Raw genomic sequence first — 16,955 nt, forward strand, 5'->3', positions numbered from 1 at the left:
TTAATCACCTGTAAATGCACACACACACTCAAAAGCCTATGATAGACTATGATTCTGAAATGCTGCATTTGAACGACCTTACCAACAAGGAACTTCTGAAACAAAGAAACTTGGCCAATAAAAGCACAGCTAGAAGGAGTTACAATACCACACAATAAGATTATTGGGGCTCCCTAAAATGGGAAGAGACTACTAGGATCCCCTATAATCTGATGAGAAGCTAGATTCAAATTTGTACAGTGAGCACTGTCCGGAGACTTGAAATGGTACCTCCTGGTGATATGATTCTTCTGAAGAGGATTATGTAATATTGTCTCTCATTTAAATAAAATGAAACAAACATGGCAACAACAAACTTTAACAAAAAAGGAAGAGGAACAGCTTTAAGGAGAGAAAATAGCTTTTGCAAGGGGGGACTGGTATATTTATAGGGACAGGTGGGAAGGGAGTGACACAGGATGGGGGGTGAGATCAGAAAAGAGGCTCCATTTCGGACACTGTATACATGCATGCATGTGGATGTATGCATATGTATGTGCATGTATAAATGCATGCATGTGGGCAATGAGGACATTCGTACCCAGGTAACAGTCACAGCAGTCAGTGCCAGGCACCTCCAGTCTCATGATGTGGAAGGAGGTGCTCAGTAGCCCGCCCTGGCTACCACGGATTAAAACAGAGTCACCCACTCTAGGCAGGGAGGGCTTGGCTGTCCCTCTCCCAAGAACTTGCTGAACGCGCACTGCTGAATTTTCTCTCCCAAAGAGGCATGACAATGAGAGTCCAGAACTACTCCCCAGGCCTGTGGCCATCCTTCCCCTACTTCTGTCTCACTTACTACTTTATTTTCTGCCCTCATTCTTTCCACAAGAAGCCAGAAACAGCAAAAAGCTGAACAACAACCCAAGAGCAAACCCTCACAGAGACTTCACTGGGATCCGGAAACTATTCAAGTCCTTAAATGTGGCAAAGCCCCTGGTCATCTAACAAAATGAATTCAACCAACAGCAGCCTCTTGTAAACTAGCTCGTTGCAAAATTGTGTTGAAGCACAGGAGGACGCGACCTCTCCACGCTTCATTATGACCAAACCAGAAGGAAAAGCAGATGACGTTAAGCTGAAGAAAGTTTTACTTTATTAATCAAAGACCCCTAATCCTATGGTACCAAAAGCACTAAGGGCCACAAAGTACCAGCTGCCTCCGAAGAGCATGCCCGGCAGTGACATTGGGCACGACTAGTGGTCGTATGAACTAGCACTCTGAAGCGAAGCCAAAGGCTTACTTTCTGAATCTAATCTCATGCAAACTTCTAGGTCTTCTGTGCGTCACTCGGTCTGGCTCTAAAACTAGAAAGAAATTCTCCCCTGGAGTTTGTCAGAGAGGATTAGGGAACGGATAAACTTATAGATAACTGACTGGTCTTTTGAAATCCTGGTGTCTTTCTTCCCTTTGACTCAAAACTATTACCCATTCCCCAACTCACTCTTGATCCACCTCTTCTGGAACTGTAGAGAAACAAGTACGTTCTCATTTCTAGTATGTACATAAAAAGGTTTTTGGGCACCTAGGCTATCTGACAACCCCCAAGAATTAGCCAGAGGAGGAACACAACTACTCACCACTCTACTCCCATGTTCATGGAAGTACGAACATATAAAATACACAAGCAAACAAATATGGAAACAGATTCCTATACTTGACCTTTTAAAAAACTAATATATACATTTTGAATGTAAATCGCATATTAATTGTAGAAACTTCAGAAAATACAAAAAAAAGTGCAGAACTACTCAAAAATAACTGTCCATAACATTTTCCTTCTGGATGCATGTAAGCACATGTATGTTATATATGATTTTTATGGAATGCATGATTTCTTATACAATTAGAATCATACTGTGTATTTCATTTTATATCTTGCTTTTAATAATAAACATATTGAGTCATGAAAAATTGCACATGCCTTTATACTTTTAAAATATTTTTTAATGATTCCAGTCTATTTTTAGTAATCTCTAAATTTTTCAAGTAGATATCAATCCAAATGTATTAAAATCTCAGTGCTGATTCTATTTTAAAATTAAAACAATTTTAAATAATGTGTGAATACTCAAATTCATTTCAGTTCTTCATTCCTTTAAAAACAACTCACTAAAGAAAATGTGTTATTTTGATAAAACACTCATAAGATAAAGCTAAATATTAAAATACTACATGAAAAACTGGGTTCATTGAGTACAAATTCATGAGGATGTTGAATATTTTATGTTGTTACCCTTTTAAATTAAAATCACAAAACTATGATTTCAGACAATAAAGGTACCAAGTACATTTTTGAAACTAAATTATATTTTTCCATAGATACCATTTTTAAAAGGTGACCTGTTTTTTTTTTTTCCAAAAAAATAATGTTGGCTTTGAGAAACTGCAAGTGTCACATTTAAGAATATAATGAACCCTTGCGGCACCTGAGTGGCTCAGCTGGTTAAGCGACTGCCTTCGGCTCAGGTCATGATCACAGGGTCCTGAAATTGAGTCCCTCATTGGGCTCCCTGCTCAGTGGGGAGTCTGCTTCTCCCTCTTTCTGCCCCTTCCCCTGCTCAGGCTCTCTTTCTCTCTCTCACAAATAAAAAAATAAAATCTTTTTAAAAGAAGAATATAATGAACCCTTTAAAATTACTTATGAAGAAGACATTATGATTTTGGTAAACTCCTAGTAGGCATTATACTGCTAAAACAAACAAAAAACAAATGAAAAAATGTGCTTCTTTTGTATCAGATTCACCTGATGATATTGCTCCTCTGTATTGCTTGGCCTTTTAACTTAGAACTGGCTCCACTCTAAGTAAAAAAAAAAAAAAAATAAGTAGTACCCATATTTATGAAACCCCAGGGATTGAAGTTTCTTTATAACAAAGCCGACCTCAGCCAGACCTGAATCTGATTTTCTTCTTTGAAGCTACCGCCATATAGAATTCAAGTAGTCCATTACCACAAAAGCTTGGTCCTGTGGTCAAAAGTCGTAACTACCAAAACTTGCATTTTGGCAGGAATGTTCAACATTTTACTGAGAACCCAAAATAATGTAAATTAATATAAGGCAAAATTAAAGCTGTTCAGTATTGTGTAAGGTAGTATCTTCTAATCTGAATTTTTTCAGTGTCAAACTCCAAGCCACATTTGTGTGTATTTGTATATAGAATTGTGATGGTATTTTGCCAATGCTAACTATAGTTATCAGTCATCAAGTTGGAATGTTTACCCTAACTGAAGAGCACCTTTGTATTTATATTCCATACCAGCACAAAAAGGAAAAAACAAACTTATAGCTCTTTCCTCAATTTTAACAGACAAATAAGCTAATATAAAAACAGGTAAGGGGCACCTGGGTGGCCTAGTCAGTTGATTAGTGGACTCTTGATTTTGGCTCAGGTCATGGCCACACGGTCTTGGGATCAAGTCCAGAGTTGGGCTCTGAGCTCACTGGTGAGTCTGCTCGGGATTCTCTCTCTCTCCCTCTGCTCCTCCCCATCCCCTCTCTCTATAGTAAATAAATAAATCTTAAAAACAAAGCAAACAGGTGAATGAGGCCATCTAAGTTCTTACGTTTATTGAGGAAACAGCCTATCTTATAGTTATATACTTTTAACCCTTTCTTTGCCCTTGAATTGTAATTTCCTAATATACTTGAGTGATAACTTGTCCTGAAGTCTTTTTCACTGATGCCCTGTGGAATACCTCAGTGTCATGTTGGTTTAAGCACTGGAGGCTCTTGTAATATGTTACCATTATTATTTTTTTTTAATTTCTAAACTGGGCTTTCAATATAATTATTTTAAAAAATCAGAGTACAAATATCCAGCAAAATTGTAAATAATAATGGTAATAATCACAAAGAATGACAATGATTATGAAACAATAATGATAACATTTATTGAACGATTACTGTGTGCCGGGCACTGTACAAAGCACTTTACATTGAGTATCTCTTATTAAAGTCTTTTTGTAGATGAGGAAAGGAAAGCCCAAGAAGGACAAAAAGTCACATGCCTGTGGAGTGATGGGGCCAGGATTCAAATTTGGGCAGCATGACTTTGGTGGGTCTGCACTTAAATACTGCAAATCTGTATCTGTCATATATTTATCATTGCCAAAAGCACATTCGAAACAATGCCCAACCTCTAGTACATTTTCCATTTCATGAAGGTGATATGTATGATAAAGATAATAAACAGAAATTACATATAAATGCAAAAAATAAAAAACCAAACCAAACCAAAAAAACCCCATCATTACCAATGACTTACAAAACAAAACAAGCTTTGCCTACCTACTGAATTGCATGTCCTTCCACCCAAAAATAAAATAATAAATGCAATGAAATAAAATAATTTTTGGTTTCTAACCAGGTGATAGTTCTGGCTGATAGCTGAATATCATATGTCCATATTCACAGTGTAGCAAGACTATATGCATGCTGTATGTAAAAAAGTCCTCTGGAGATGGCATTTATGTGCCTAGACATTTATATGTAAATATATGTAAATGTGTGTGTGTGTATGCGTGCGCGCGCACGTGCACATAATCCTTAGGGAAATTTTCTGGGCTCTCTTTCCTTTGACGTAAGTATGTTGGTTTTCTGCCTCTGTACTTCAAATAAGAGGGAAAAAAGGTACTGTGGGAGAGAAAACCCACCACCATCCTCATTAGCATAAAGAGAATTTATTATTTTGCCTGTATGACTCAATGGAAAAAACTCTTTAAAGAACATCTGCTCTGCAAACATTACATTTTAAGGAGTATTTCATATGATTAAAACATCATCTAATGTGTCCACGCAGACCCTGCATTCTGGGGTGGGGTAGGACAGATATAGGAAATTTCTGTGCCTTCCTCTTAATTTTGCTGTGAAATTGAAACTGCTCTTAAAAGTAAAGTCCTAAAATTAAAATATATATATATATATATATATATATCTCTTTAGAAATGGATGTGACCTTAGAAGTTATTTAGTCTTCTGAAATTTAAACCATTTGCTCACTTCTTATTCACATTTTAAGAATTACGGCCTAGACTGGTACTTGACCCCCCAAAATTCTTAAAACAAAACTCAACATTTGGCCCACGTGCGCTCTTCTCACATGCACTGATGATAAAGCAAATGGAAGTGGAGTTAATGCAGCATGAGCACAAATTCTCTAGTCTGAAGTGTCATCTCTTCTTTATTTGTCATAAAACAAAAATTTAGGCATCATTAGAGAAGGTACATTATACCAATAAATCCCCTCAAATTTGTTAGTTACATGATAGGACAAAAGACAATCTCTTTTTAAAATTATGTATCAAAACCTTTCCCAATTTTAGTAAGATAAAAGTGTCCATAGATACAGTCACTAAGCATATTAGTTATTTGGTTTAATAAAAGCCACTACATTGGAGGGATTCTTCCAGGGGTGTGGATGTCACAAATTACCGTCATCGCTTTGAATACGGACTTCCGTGGAGGCGGAGGAGTGAAGGGAGGGCTGAGGACTCAGCAAGCTTTCACAAGGGCCCTCACTTTGTGTTCTAGAACACGTTCTTCTTTCACAGAAATGTATCTTATTCGATGGTCCCATTCTTAAGGTCAGTGACCCTGCCCTCTTGGTTTTTCTCCAGGATGGGTTTTAGGAAGAAAGATTTATGGGGAGCTAATGCAACAATTTTTAAAGATCTTCATGTGGTAAAAGGACTCAGTAGATTAAAAAGAAGGGCATGATCGAATAGAGAAGAGTGAGAGCAGTACCATTTTATGCATGTCTACTATGTGCCAGACACTGTGTTCTACTGGCATAAAGTATTTAATTCTGATGAGTATGCATTAAAAGGATACTCATATTCCCATTCTAAGATAAGGAACTAGGCTCAGGAGACCTAAGTGGCAGTCATGCCCTTGGCAAGTGGTAGAGTTCAATGGTTTCCAAATGACAAGCCGAGAGCTGGTGCTTGCCCCACAGAATGTTCACTGGTCCTTGTCAAAATAAAAACAAACATGGACCATGGGGTGAGGTTTCAAACAAGGTAAACACATTCCTTTTGAAAACGTTCCTTCATTCTGAGATCATGCCCTTTCTTTTTTATTGAAATGAAAATGCCTTTCAAAAATAAAGTGATTGTGTATATTGATGAGGATTTTCTTGTTAGTGTCCTTTATGTGATAAAGTATGTGTTTTGCAACCCTTGGTCAGTCTCCCAGGTAGTTTCTGAAATCTGACTGGGTCATGAAATCCCAAGACATGGAAATGTGCAGTGTAGCTGGATTTAAACACAGGCTTTTAAAGTAACTATTTAGTTTCTACCACACCATGTTGCTTTCTGCATGCTTAAATGGGTTCAGACTATTCTGCAACCACGTAGTAGCACGTATCCCAGACCCTGAAACAGCACCGTCCAACAGAAACTTCTGCAAAGATGGAAATATTAAATATTCTCTATCCATGCTGTCCAAAACAGTATCCACCAGCCACATGTGGTTACTTAGGACTTGAAATGTGCCTAGTGAGACTGGGAAACCAAATTTTGCTTTTATTTAATTTTAATTAATTTAAATTATGAGAAGGTCACATGTGGCTAATGGCTATCATATTAACCACCGCAACTCTTGAGCAATCTTCAGAAAACTTCAGTTGCAAGACTTCTGAGTCATCTTTAACATAACTGAAAAAAAAAGTATCTACTCTAAGCTTGGAGGCAAAAGAATGTTGATATATTAACATAACAAAAATTCCTGATTGTTTGGCAAAGGCCCTGAAAGATTTGCCCAGAAGCCCATCAAGATTCTTCAACCCGTTAAAGAGAAATAAAGATTTCAGTTTAATTGTTTTACTGATTTATTACATTCTCATCTAAAGGCTGTTGGACCTGCCAGCAAATGCCAAACCATTGATCAAAATCATTATGTTCAGGGTCAAGGTACCTGAATTCTAATTCATGGAGTGTGCATGTGTGCATGCATGTATTCAATCACATGCAAGACACAATATTTTTGAGCAGAATTTTGTGATTTCTAAAATTCAGCTTATGATAGTTTCCTTAGTTTTCCTAATATGATTGTTTTGAGGATCAAGCATTACACTTCCTGGGAGAATTCTCCAGCAACCTAAAGACTCTACAGATGCCAGACAATTTGAAGAACATATTCCTCCTCTGTATGTTTCTAGGCATGTACCAATTACTTGTCAAGAACTAAAGGTATATACTTCATTCCTCAAAGAGTCTACTGAAGTTTAGCTACAAAGGAGGGAACACGGTAGACCTTGTGAACATCCCAAACTTGAACTGATGAATACAAGGTTTGTTTAGGAATCTTTAAAACATATTTTTGTCACTTTGCTTCTGTGTTTGGAGAACTGGATTCTAGACAAGCTGTCTGCCTGGGAAACAACTAGTCCCTTTCCTTGATACATAATATAAGATGGGCTACCTGTCAACAATGCAAAACAAACAAACGAGAAACCAAGAAATAGTGACACGTAGAAATTTTACCTCATCTCTATAGTAGGTGGAATAAATGAATAGGAACTCAGTGTATTGAACATACAGAACACATACAAAAACCATGTGTGTGTCAACACATGCAATTAACTCTATGATTTAATGTAAAATATTTCTTTTTATCAACTGCCTTCTGTTCAGTTTCTGTAGAAATGTATTCATAATTGAAAATAATAACAATTGGAAGAAAGTTTTGTTCTACTGCACTTAAAAAAAGTTGCCATAGGGATCTATAGATAAATCTATACATAAATCATAATGCTTGTTTTCTGACTTTTTTGGCAAAACAAAACAAAAAACCAAAAATCAAAAAGAGACACAAAAAATAACCACCCAAAGAAACACAACTGGCCCTGGTGCAGAGAACAAATTCAGTTTAAAGTTCTCTAAGTTGCAAAGAAGGACTGGACATTTGAGACAGGGAAACACGTGATCTACATACAAGCCTTGTTCTCCCTGGGAGTGAAACAGTGAGCTGAAAGGTCTCTGTTTGGGGACGTCCCCCTTCATGACTAGGAGACAAGGTCATCCACTGAATTGCTTCAGTGATTCCCTGTCACAGGAAATTCCCACATTTGCAGAGGCGCACACAGCTACTCTCTCTTCCTGTTTTTAACCTGTCCTCTTCCAGTGAGAAGTTGTAGGAACTGACGCCTTACAGACGTCTAGACATAACTGTCCACTAATCAATGACAACACATTTTTCTGCACCAAGGTTAAGAAAACCCCCCAAATCTCAAGACAATTAATGGAAAGCTGACATAAAACCAGAGAGAAATTGCGATAGGCAGGTGGAATAATTGCACTATTTCTTCAGCAAATCTCACCTGAGCTACACAACAAAGTGCCAGGAATCTGATAGCAAAGCCCAGTGCTTGATACTCTTTATTTGTTTTTTCTGAAGAAAAAACATGGGCCTGGTTGAAGGCTTTATTTGTCCATTTTTGTAATAGTCTGTCTTTGAATGTTTCATACTGCATGGGTTTAGTGAGAATGAGTTACTCATACTCCTTAGTACATCTTATCTCAAGAAACACATCCCATAAATGTTCCAGCACTGTGATTACTTTTTCTTATAAGGCTCAGACAATAATTCGCTCAGGATCTAAGACTGACAAGCAAAATAAATATTTAAAGTCATTGATATGGTAGTGAAAACAGGGATATATTTATAAGAATCTTAATATTGACTGGATAAGACTCCTATGTAGAAATTACAAAAAAATGACAGGAATGCATGATACCAACAAAAGTTTTCTTTTGTTTTAATGGGTCTATGGCATCTTCAGACAGTACCCTGGCATGGAGTAGGTACTGTCGAGATTTGCTGAATGAGGAAAAGCATGACACTCTCATTAAAAATGCACCAACTAATATACTCCTTTATTTGGAATGTGGTTGAAGACACAGACTGGGCACCTCCCTCAGGAATGGACTGTCTTCTTTCTCCGGGCCTGTCACCAACTGCCCATTCCTACCACCCATTATCAGAATTTAAAATTTACAATTTTCATTTTCTAATATACTGCCGCATTGTTTTCATTTTAGTCCTCCTCAATACACAGGGGAAAGAGCATTGGGGAAAGGAAACAAATGAGAGCCACCAGGTCTGGTCCACAACTGAAAGAACTAGAACCTCTTTCGTAATGGCCATCTGCCCCTTACAAGTCAAGGGAGAGGAAGAACCAATAATTTCAACCCGAGTCACTCACCGAGGGCCACTCGGCATTGATAGCACTGATCAGGCTACTGTGCTAGTTTTTCTTCTTGAAGATGGTTTTCAAAATTTCCTAATTTTAGTTATTTTACTCACAAATTGCTCTGAGGGGTTGTGTTCTTTGTACACACTGAAAAATAAGCCAGTTCCTCCTTGACCGAGGTTGATCCAAGTTTCCTCTCCGGCAGGGGTCTGATGACTCACAGAATTGTGGGGTGATCATTTTTATTTTAAGCAACCCTTTCTTCTCATTTTTTTAAAAAGTAGATGTTACCCTTTATTAAGTATTAAGTCTAAGGTAAAAGTACAGCTGCATAATCAAACACTTAGAAGTTTAAATAGCTCATCTTCACAGTGCCTTTTTCTCTTAGGTATGGGAGTTGAGGAACACTCAGGTGACTATTTTTTTGTTTCTTTTTTTTTCCTCCATAGTTACAACTAGAGTCCAAACACCAAGGAACATACAGGATATGACGGAAATTCAGAAAGGAAAATTGCACACTAAATATAGGGTAAATTCCCCTGAAGGTGTAAAAGATTGCAGAAATCTTACCATAGAAATAATGAATTTTTTTTGAGAGACTGAGAGAGTGTGATGGCAGGGGAGGGGCAGAGGGAGAGAGAGAGTCTTAAGCAGGCTCCATGCCCAGTGCAGAGCCCATTGTGGGGCTGTATTTCATAACCCTGAGATCGTGACCTGAGCCGAAATCAAGAGTTGGATGCTTAACTGACTGAGTCATCCAGGCACCCCAGAAATAATGAACTTTTGGTCATTCTCCTTTTCTTTTTTCCACCTGCTTTAAGAACTTTTCATGACTAATATTTATTTCTCCACGTCCCTAAAACCTCAAGATATATCTATTACTTTGACAGCAATAATCAAGGGATATTAGAACACATAACTAGTTATTTAAAAGACTGGAGTAGGGGCTCCTGGGTGGCTCAGCCAGTTAAGGGGCTGCCTTCAGCTCGGGTCATGATTCCGGGGTCCTGGGATCGAGCCCCACATTGGGCTCCCTGCTCAGCGGGGAGTCTGCTTCTCCCTCTCCCTCTAGACCCTCCTCCCCACTTGTGCTCTCTCTCTCAAATAAATAAAATCTTAAAAAAAATAAAAGACTGGAGCACAGTAGAGTGACACCCAAACACACTGATGCCATCTTGGAGTAATACATTAAATTCAAGTCTTTAGTTTTACCCTCTGGCATCAACAAACAAGATCATTCAAAATGTCAGAACATTAGAATGTCCTTTTTATGATTTTTTTTAAAAGCATGAGATTAAAAACATATAAAATGTGTACTTGGCTGATATTTTTAATTCCTTAATTCAAAGATTGAAGGAGTATGTTTAACTACTTTATAAGTATTATTTTTTACCATTCATGGAGCTCCTGTTTTTTTTGTGTATGGTTTTTTTCTTGTTGTTGTTTTGGTTTCTTGAGACAAATAAAATGACCTCAGTGACTGGACAAAGAAGTGGAATTTTTAAAAAAGAGAAGAAGAAAAAAAGTAGCAATGAAGGTAATTCTAGTAGCCAATGACCCAAGAATACTCTGTCAATAGAGTTCTTGGTATTTAATGGCTAGTGTTAGTGTCTGCCTCAAATCTCTATAGTAATAATAGTAATAGTGGTCAACCCACTGGGAATGGAAGAAAAAGCCTGCTTTATCAGGCTCATTATCAAAGTAATACTGCTTTCGACAATAATAAAAGATTTTCTCTACTTGGGGTCCTAACAGAATTAGAAATGGAACAAATTCTCTACTCTAGAGCTCATCAAGAAGTTCATGGCTTTAAATCTGTCAAGTTGTTTTTTTCTTTCTCTTAACAAAATCTCTCTTCACACAGACATTTGATTTAGCTCCAGTCCTAAGGACATGTATAAACACCCTAACACAGAGGTTCTCAGTTCACAACACTCTTAGCTTCTCAATAATTGTTTACGGCAAATCACCGGCCAAAAGAAATAATGAAGAGTTCCAAATATTAAGTGGTTAGGTCCAAATTGTTGAATAAGGGTTTGTCACAGCAGTTCAGTGCCTGTTGAGGTCTACACAACTTCTCACTTTGGAATAAGATCGGACGCTGCCTCCCCCATATCTTGCGTTCCACGTTGATTTTTGTGTAGCACCTGCTTTTGATCACAGCAATCCTCAAAAACTCAGTTTTGCAAAGCTATGGTATCACAGAAAGAAAAGTAATGTTTGATGTTTCCCTTAATATATCCCAAGCAGTCACGTGAGTTCCCGGGGTGCCCCAGGGACCTCAGCACATGTTTTGAGAACCCTGGCCCTGGTCTTGTTACTCTTACACCATGCATGCTGGGATGAGAACTCCTTAGTCGAGAAAATTCAGGAATTTGGGCAGAGATTATGTGGCCATGATACCTTTCCATGTTTAGACAATGTTAGAGGATTCTCAAATGGTAAATCAAGGTTAACAAACGAGATGGACTCACTGGTGTAATAAGATCTAAAATCTAGCTAGGTGGGACTATAAACTTTTCATGTAGAACCCAGGAGGACTAGAACTTTTGTAATGCAACATATCTTTTTCCTTTTTTTTTTGACAATTTTGCTTATTTATTTGGGGGGGGAGAGAGAGCACAGACAGGGGGTAGAGGCAGAGGGAGAAGCAGACTACCAGATGAGCAGGGAGCCCCGCCCTGGGCTCGATCCCAGGACCCTGAGATCATGACCTGAGCCAAAGGCAGAAGGTTAACCTACTGAGCCACCCAGGTGCCCCTTATTTTTCTTTTTAGAGATCCCCTAGTAAGGCCAAGCAAGAATAATGCAACCTGTAACAGAAGAGATGAACAGACAGAACAATCATCCTTCCTTTTTCAAACTCAGGACTAGGGGCATAGCATCCTTCTACTCAAGAAGTGGCAAAGAATGGCTAGGACTGAAAACTCTCATTAGGGCTCAAGAGGTGGTGAGGGAGTTGCTACCTGCTAAAGAAAGGGAAGCAATTTGAGAAGCGGATGAGGGATAATATCCATTACCTGGGAGAATGTCCACATGTGGCTGATCAAGGGACTGATCAATGCAGTCTTGCACTTCTATAAGATGATGGGGACTAATGAGCTAGACTGCCAAGTGGGCCCCCGTGTTCTATGGTATGTTGAGTCTACTCACCTCCTTCTTGTTGCCCCTTCTCCACCTTTCCCCCCTCTTCTGTATATATAAGTATCTAGGTATGGCTAAAGAGCTACTTGCATTGCCTCTGGATTCTCTATGTTAATGTTTATTCAGCAGAAGATATGGACTAGAAGGCCCGTTATCCAGGTGAACCGAAAAACTTTTTAACTGAAGTGGTTTGCCAGGCACCTTGTCCTCAATAAACTCATAGTTTTAGGACTAAATTCTATTTGTCTTGTCTCTGATAATTCTCCTGTTAAATTTCCCAGGATATCCGTGTATTTGCAAATACAAACAACAATACATTCCTGGAGGGAGTGCAACAAGAGAAATAACTGTTATTCAGAAGTTAAAACAATTTTAAATGCAGTTTGAGGAACTCTAAGAGGGAAACAACTGCATACATTTTATGTAATTACTCATTTATTCTGTAATTTTCTTCGTGTTTCTTCATGACAGCATTTGGGCAACCTTCTGCTATGTAGTCATTTCTATTGTTATAAGATACCTCTTACTATTAATGGTAGTTTAAATTCACTTTTCATGTATTTATTTCTCTACTGTGCTTATGCTAATACTGAAAATTTTCCTCTTTCTTATTATTCTTGCTACGGGGGACACATTGAACAAACTATGCGGCAGTCTTCTGAGCAGAAGTTGCCAGAAATTTCTCTTTTGCCTTAAATAAGCTAGTTTTTTAGATGCGAAGTTTAGCCTCATCCTATAGATTTGTATATATTTTCCAAGAAACATCAGTCACATATTTTCTTTACTGTTTCTTTGACACACCTGAGCTTTTATTTAATTTTATTCTTAAAATATAATTAAAAACCAAATTTTCATAATGCCAAGTAATCCATTTGGTCAAAAGAATTTGGTCAACAGTGACTTCTATTTCTTAGCAGTTTCTGCTGCAACAGTTCCCAGCACTTTGTTTATAATGGCATTATCAACATAATGTTCTAGAAATGATCCAAATGTTTGCCATGCTTTTAAAAAAGTTTAAGCTTTGAGGACCTTGGATCTCTTAATTATAAAATGGCAGAATGATGTTTCTATCCATAGGACTATGCAAAGTATCAAAGTAATCAAAGTATCAGATTGCAGTTGTGAAAATACTTGCCCAGTGAAGGGCGACATATACAGCCAATGAGTGCTATGATTATCATTATGGCCATTATTAGTCTTATTTTCTCCCGACGTCTCCACTATTTAACTAGTATCTATTTATAGAAGATAGGATGATGACATCCCATCTATTAAGGAAGCAATGATTTTCCACCTCACTTTTTCAATAAATTAAACAATTATATTTCAAGTTAAAGAGCATTTAAAAGTTCTCCAAAACAATTCACGCACACAGATAAGCAAAGACCTTCACTGGTACTGTTTGTATTTGAGGTTTCTAAGGGGTTTTTTCAATGGAAATGTTAACTGGAACAATAAATATAAAATCATCGAAAGTGATTAAGACATATGATGATGTTATTCCCTGTAAAGGACAGTTGAATTACAGACACTGAATAATCTTCCCAGCATTCTCAGAAACTAGGTGAGATAAGAAAATAGAGGTTTACATGTGGCCACGTTTGGAGTCAAATGAAGAGAAGGCATAATCCTTTATGTATAGAAGATATGTGTACTATCAGATTAAAGACTAAAATGGTAATTATTTATCCTATTCACCTTGCTTCTCAGAGAAACTTGATCTTCCTAGTAGAAAGTATGCTTTCCAAGAGCCTATAATCTTATTGCTCCAGTGTAATATCCAGGGGGAATGAGAAAGCTGAACATGTCAAGACACTATTTTTCAAAAGTTTATAGAGTTGCATCAAGGCCTGATTCAATTTGTCATTCTTACATGAGTCCAGTCAAATAAAGAAACTCTTGAATAGGTACAGGGAAAAATGAGGTCATCCTTGTAAGTTTGCTTTGGAAAGAAAAGCACCATTTAAATATAAAATATAGACTTTTCATAAAATGCATGGAATATTTAATCTTTACTAGAGCAGAGGGTCTAAGAGAAATAATCTATACACTGGTATCCAAAAATCAATTTTAGGAAATAGGTGACATCACTTGTCTATGACTTTTCTGAAGTTAATTCCTTACTTGAGCTCATGATGGTTATTTTTGTCAGCAGCTACAGCTCCATATTTAATGTCCCCTCCTTGCCTCAGCTCAAGTGTCCTGAATTCAAAGAAATTTTTCCTTGAACCTAATTCTCCCTGAAGCAGCTTTAGTTCTCTTTTCCCCTTTAACTTGTCAACTTTGAAAGAGATGCTTGCATCTGCTGATATCTCTGCTTTGAATTCACTCCTCAACCCAGTGGGCTTCTAGTTCTATTATCTTCACTCAGGTATCAACCCAAACCTAGCAATTATAGAAGGTAACTGGTTCTTCTAATTTCTCCTCATCCTCTGGACAGTTGTTTCTGCTCTCTGTTCTTATCCTTGAACTGTAGTCTCATTTCCCATAGAGTTCTTTCCTCTATCATGTAAAACCCGAATTCATTATCCATTATCTGCCATCATGTTGTCCACCCTCTAACCTGTGTTCCTCAAGTCAATATCATCACTCACTTACTTGTTCAGGGTGAAAACTTCAGCATCCTTTTTGATTTTCCTACCCACTGGCTGTCCCCCAACACACACACACACACACACACACACACACACACACACACACACACACCATTTTGTAAGCCTCCTGCCACTAGACCAACTTCATCATCCAACCTCCACTTCCTTCACCTGGGCTTGCATTATGTTTAGCGAACTTTGTTTCTACAAATTTTAACATGATCTACTTGCCCATAGTCACTTCACTCTCTACAATCATTTAACAATAGAGTAATCAGAAGCAATAAAAATAAGAATATGAGCATGTCAAATCCCAGCTAAAAACCTCTGTGACTCTCAGGTCCCATAGACTGGATTCAAATCTTCTTTCTCTCCTGCCACATTTCACTATTGACATCAACGAGACTGTCGCTGTTTAAGTGAGCCATGATTTTCTAGGCCTCTCCTTATGCAAATGTTACCCCCCTTAGCTGCCTTTCCCTGACTGGCAAACTGTCCTTCTCCTCTCTCTGCTCCCATAGTTTTGTAAATGCCTCAAGGATGGTGCTCACCATTTTTTATTATAATGATCTAAAAACGTCAGCCCTCCCACTATCTGCAGATTGGCAGCTTTGAATATACCATATTTGCTCAATAAGTGTTTTCATTATATGTGAATGAGTAAATGAATGTCTTGAATTTCAAACGTGGGAATATGGGACAAAAATAACATAGAGACTGGGCCATTGGGAAAAGCAAGTTGTTTTGGGGTGAAGAAAAATGGACACCATTGTCCACATTATACAATGAACTAATGATGAACATATACTAATAACGAGCATAATAGTTGAATAGAAACTATAAATTCCCAGAAAGCATTTAAGTGTTACATATCTGGAGCTCAACTGAGGTTGCAGGACAAGAGATACTGAACAGTATGTCATTTGATGAAAGCTGATAGTTGAACCCATACACAAAAGAGTTTCTCAAAGCACAGACCAGAGGTCAGGGGCTATATTTTGGGGAAATATGTTGCAAGGTGGTAAAATATGCTGGTGAAGAGGAGGTTTGTGAGCAGGAAGGAAGAGAGGACACACAGTGATAAGGCCAGGAGATGAGATGCACCTTATATTTCCTCTAACGACTGGCACCATTCCTTCCACCCTATGGGTAACTGAGAAATATTACTTAAATTAATGGATTTTCTGAGGTCAATAGGAATGGAAGATAGATTTCAGAATATCAATGCAATACAACATGGTAAGGAACCATAGATGTGTAGATCTGTGGGATAGAGGCAGGAGGATAGGGAGACCTAGAGCTGACTGAAAAATTTTCATCGCCAAAAAAGCAGAGAATAACAAAAGTAGATTAAATATTTTTGGAAAGATGGTCTAGATATGTGCATAATGAAAGCTAGGTGGTGAGACACCTTCACCTGTAGCTCACAGGGACACACATTAGAGCTTACATGTCATCTTTCCCAGTAATGACTAGATCTGAGACCTGTCATTCCATGAGATGATTAGTTAACTGAGATCAAGAATCCTGTCTTACAGTTTTCTTATATCTCCTGCAGTGCTTCAAACAAAGACAGCTACAAAAGAGGAGTTTAGTAATTCAGTATTTGAATCAAAATGACTGTAGTTTCATTGTTCATACCTGGAAAGAATATAGTATCATCATCTTACAGCTATTAATAAAATGGCAACCAGAACCACAGGTTGTGAGAAATGCGTAAAACATGATTTCATTTCTAGAGCCTCATTTACACCTATTGGGCATACGTTGATCATCTGTTGGCATACCATGAATAACACTAACCCTCAGGGACCCCATACCACCTAATTCCTATATGATGAATTGCAACTTGTACTGAGTTTTTGAGATGGTGTCATGAAAGATGGTGAGTGTTATTGCACAAACGTCCAGATGCAGAGGAGGAAAGTAGAGACCGACTCTATACAGGGGCAGTTACAAATGATAGCACAAGTATTGAGTGAG

General features: G+C 37.8%; 1 protein-coding gene across 4 annotated transcripts in view; it reads right to left on the minus strand.

Moving 5' to 3' along the window:
* The window catches only part of PDE4D (phosphodiesterase 4D), an 871,615-nt gene that overhangs the window by 211,091 nt on the left and 643,569 nt on the right, over nucleotides 1-16,955 (minus strand). The window lies entirely within an intron of this gene.

The sequence above is a fragment of the Neomonachus schauinslandi genome, chromosome 7 (assembly GCF_002201575.2).
Source record: "Neomonachus schauinslandi chromosome 7, ASM220157v2, whole genome shotgun sequence".
Classification (NCBI taxonomy): Eukaryota; Metazoa; Chordata; class Mammalia; order Carnivora; family Phocidae; genus Neomonachus; species Neomonachus schauinslandi.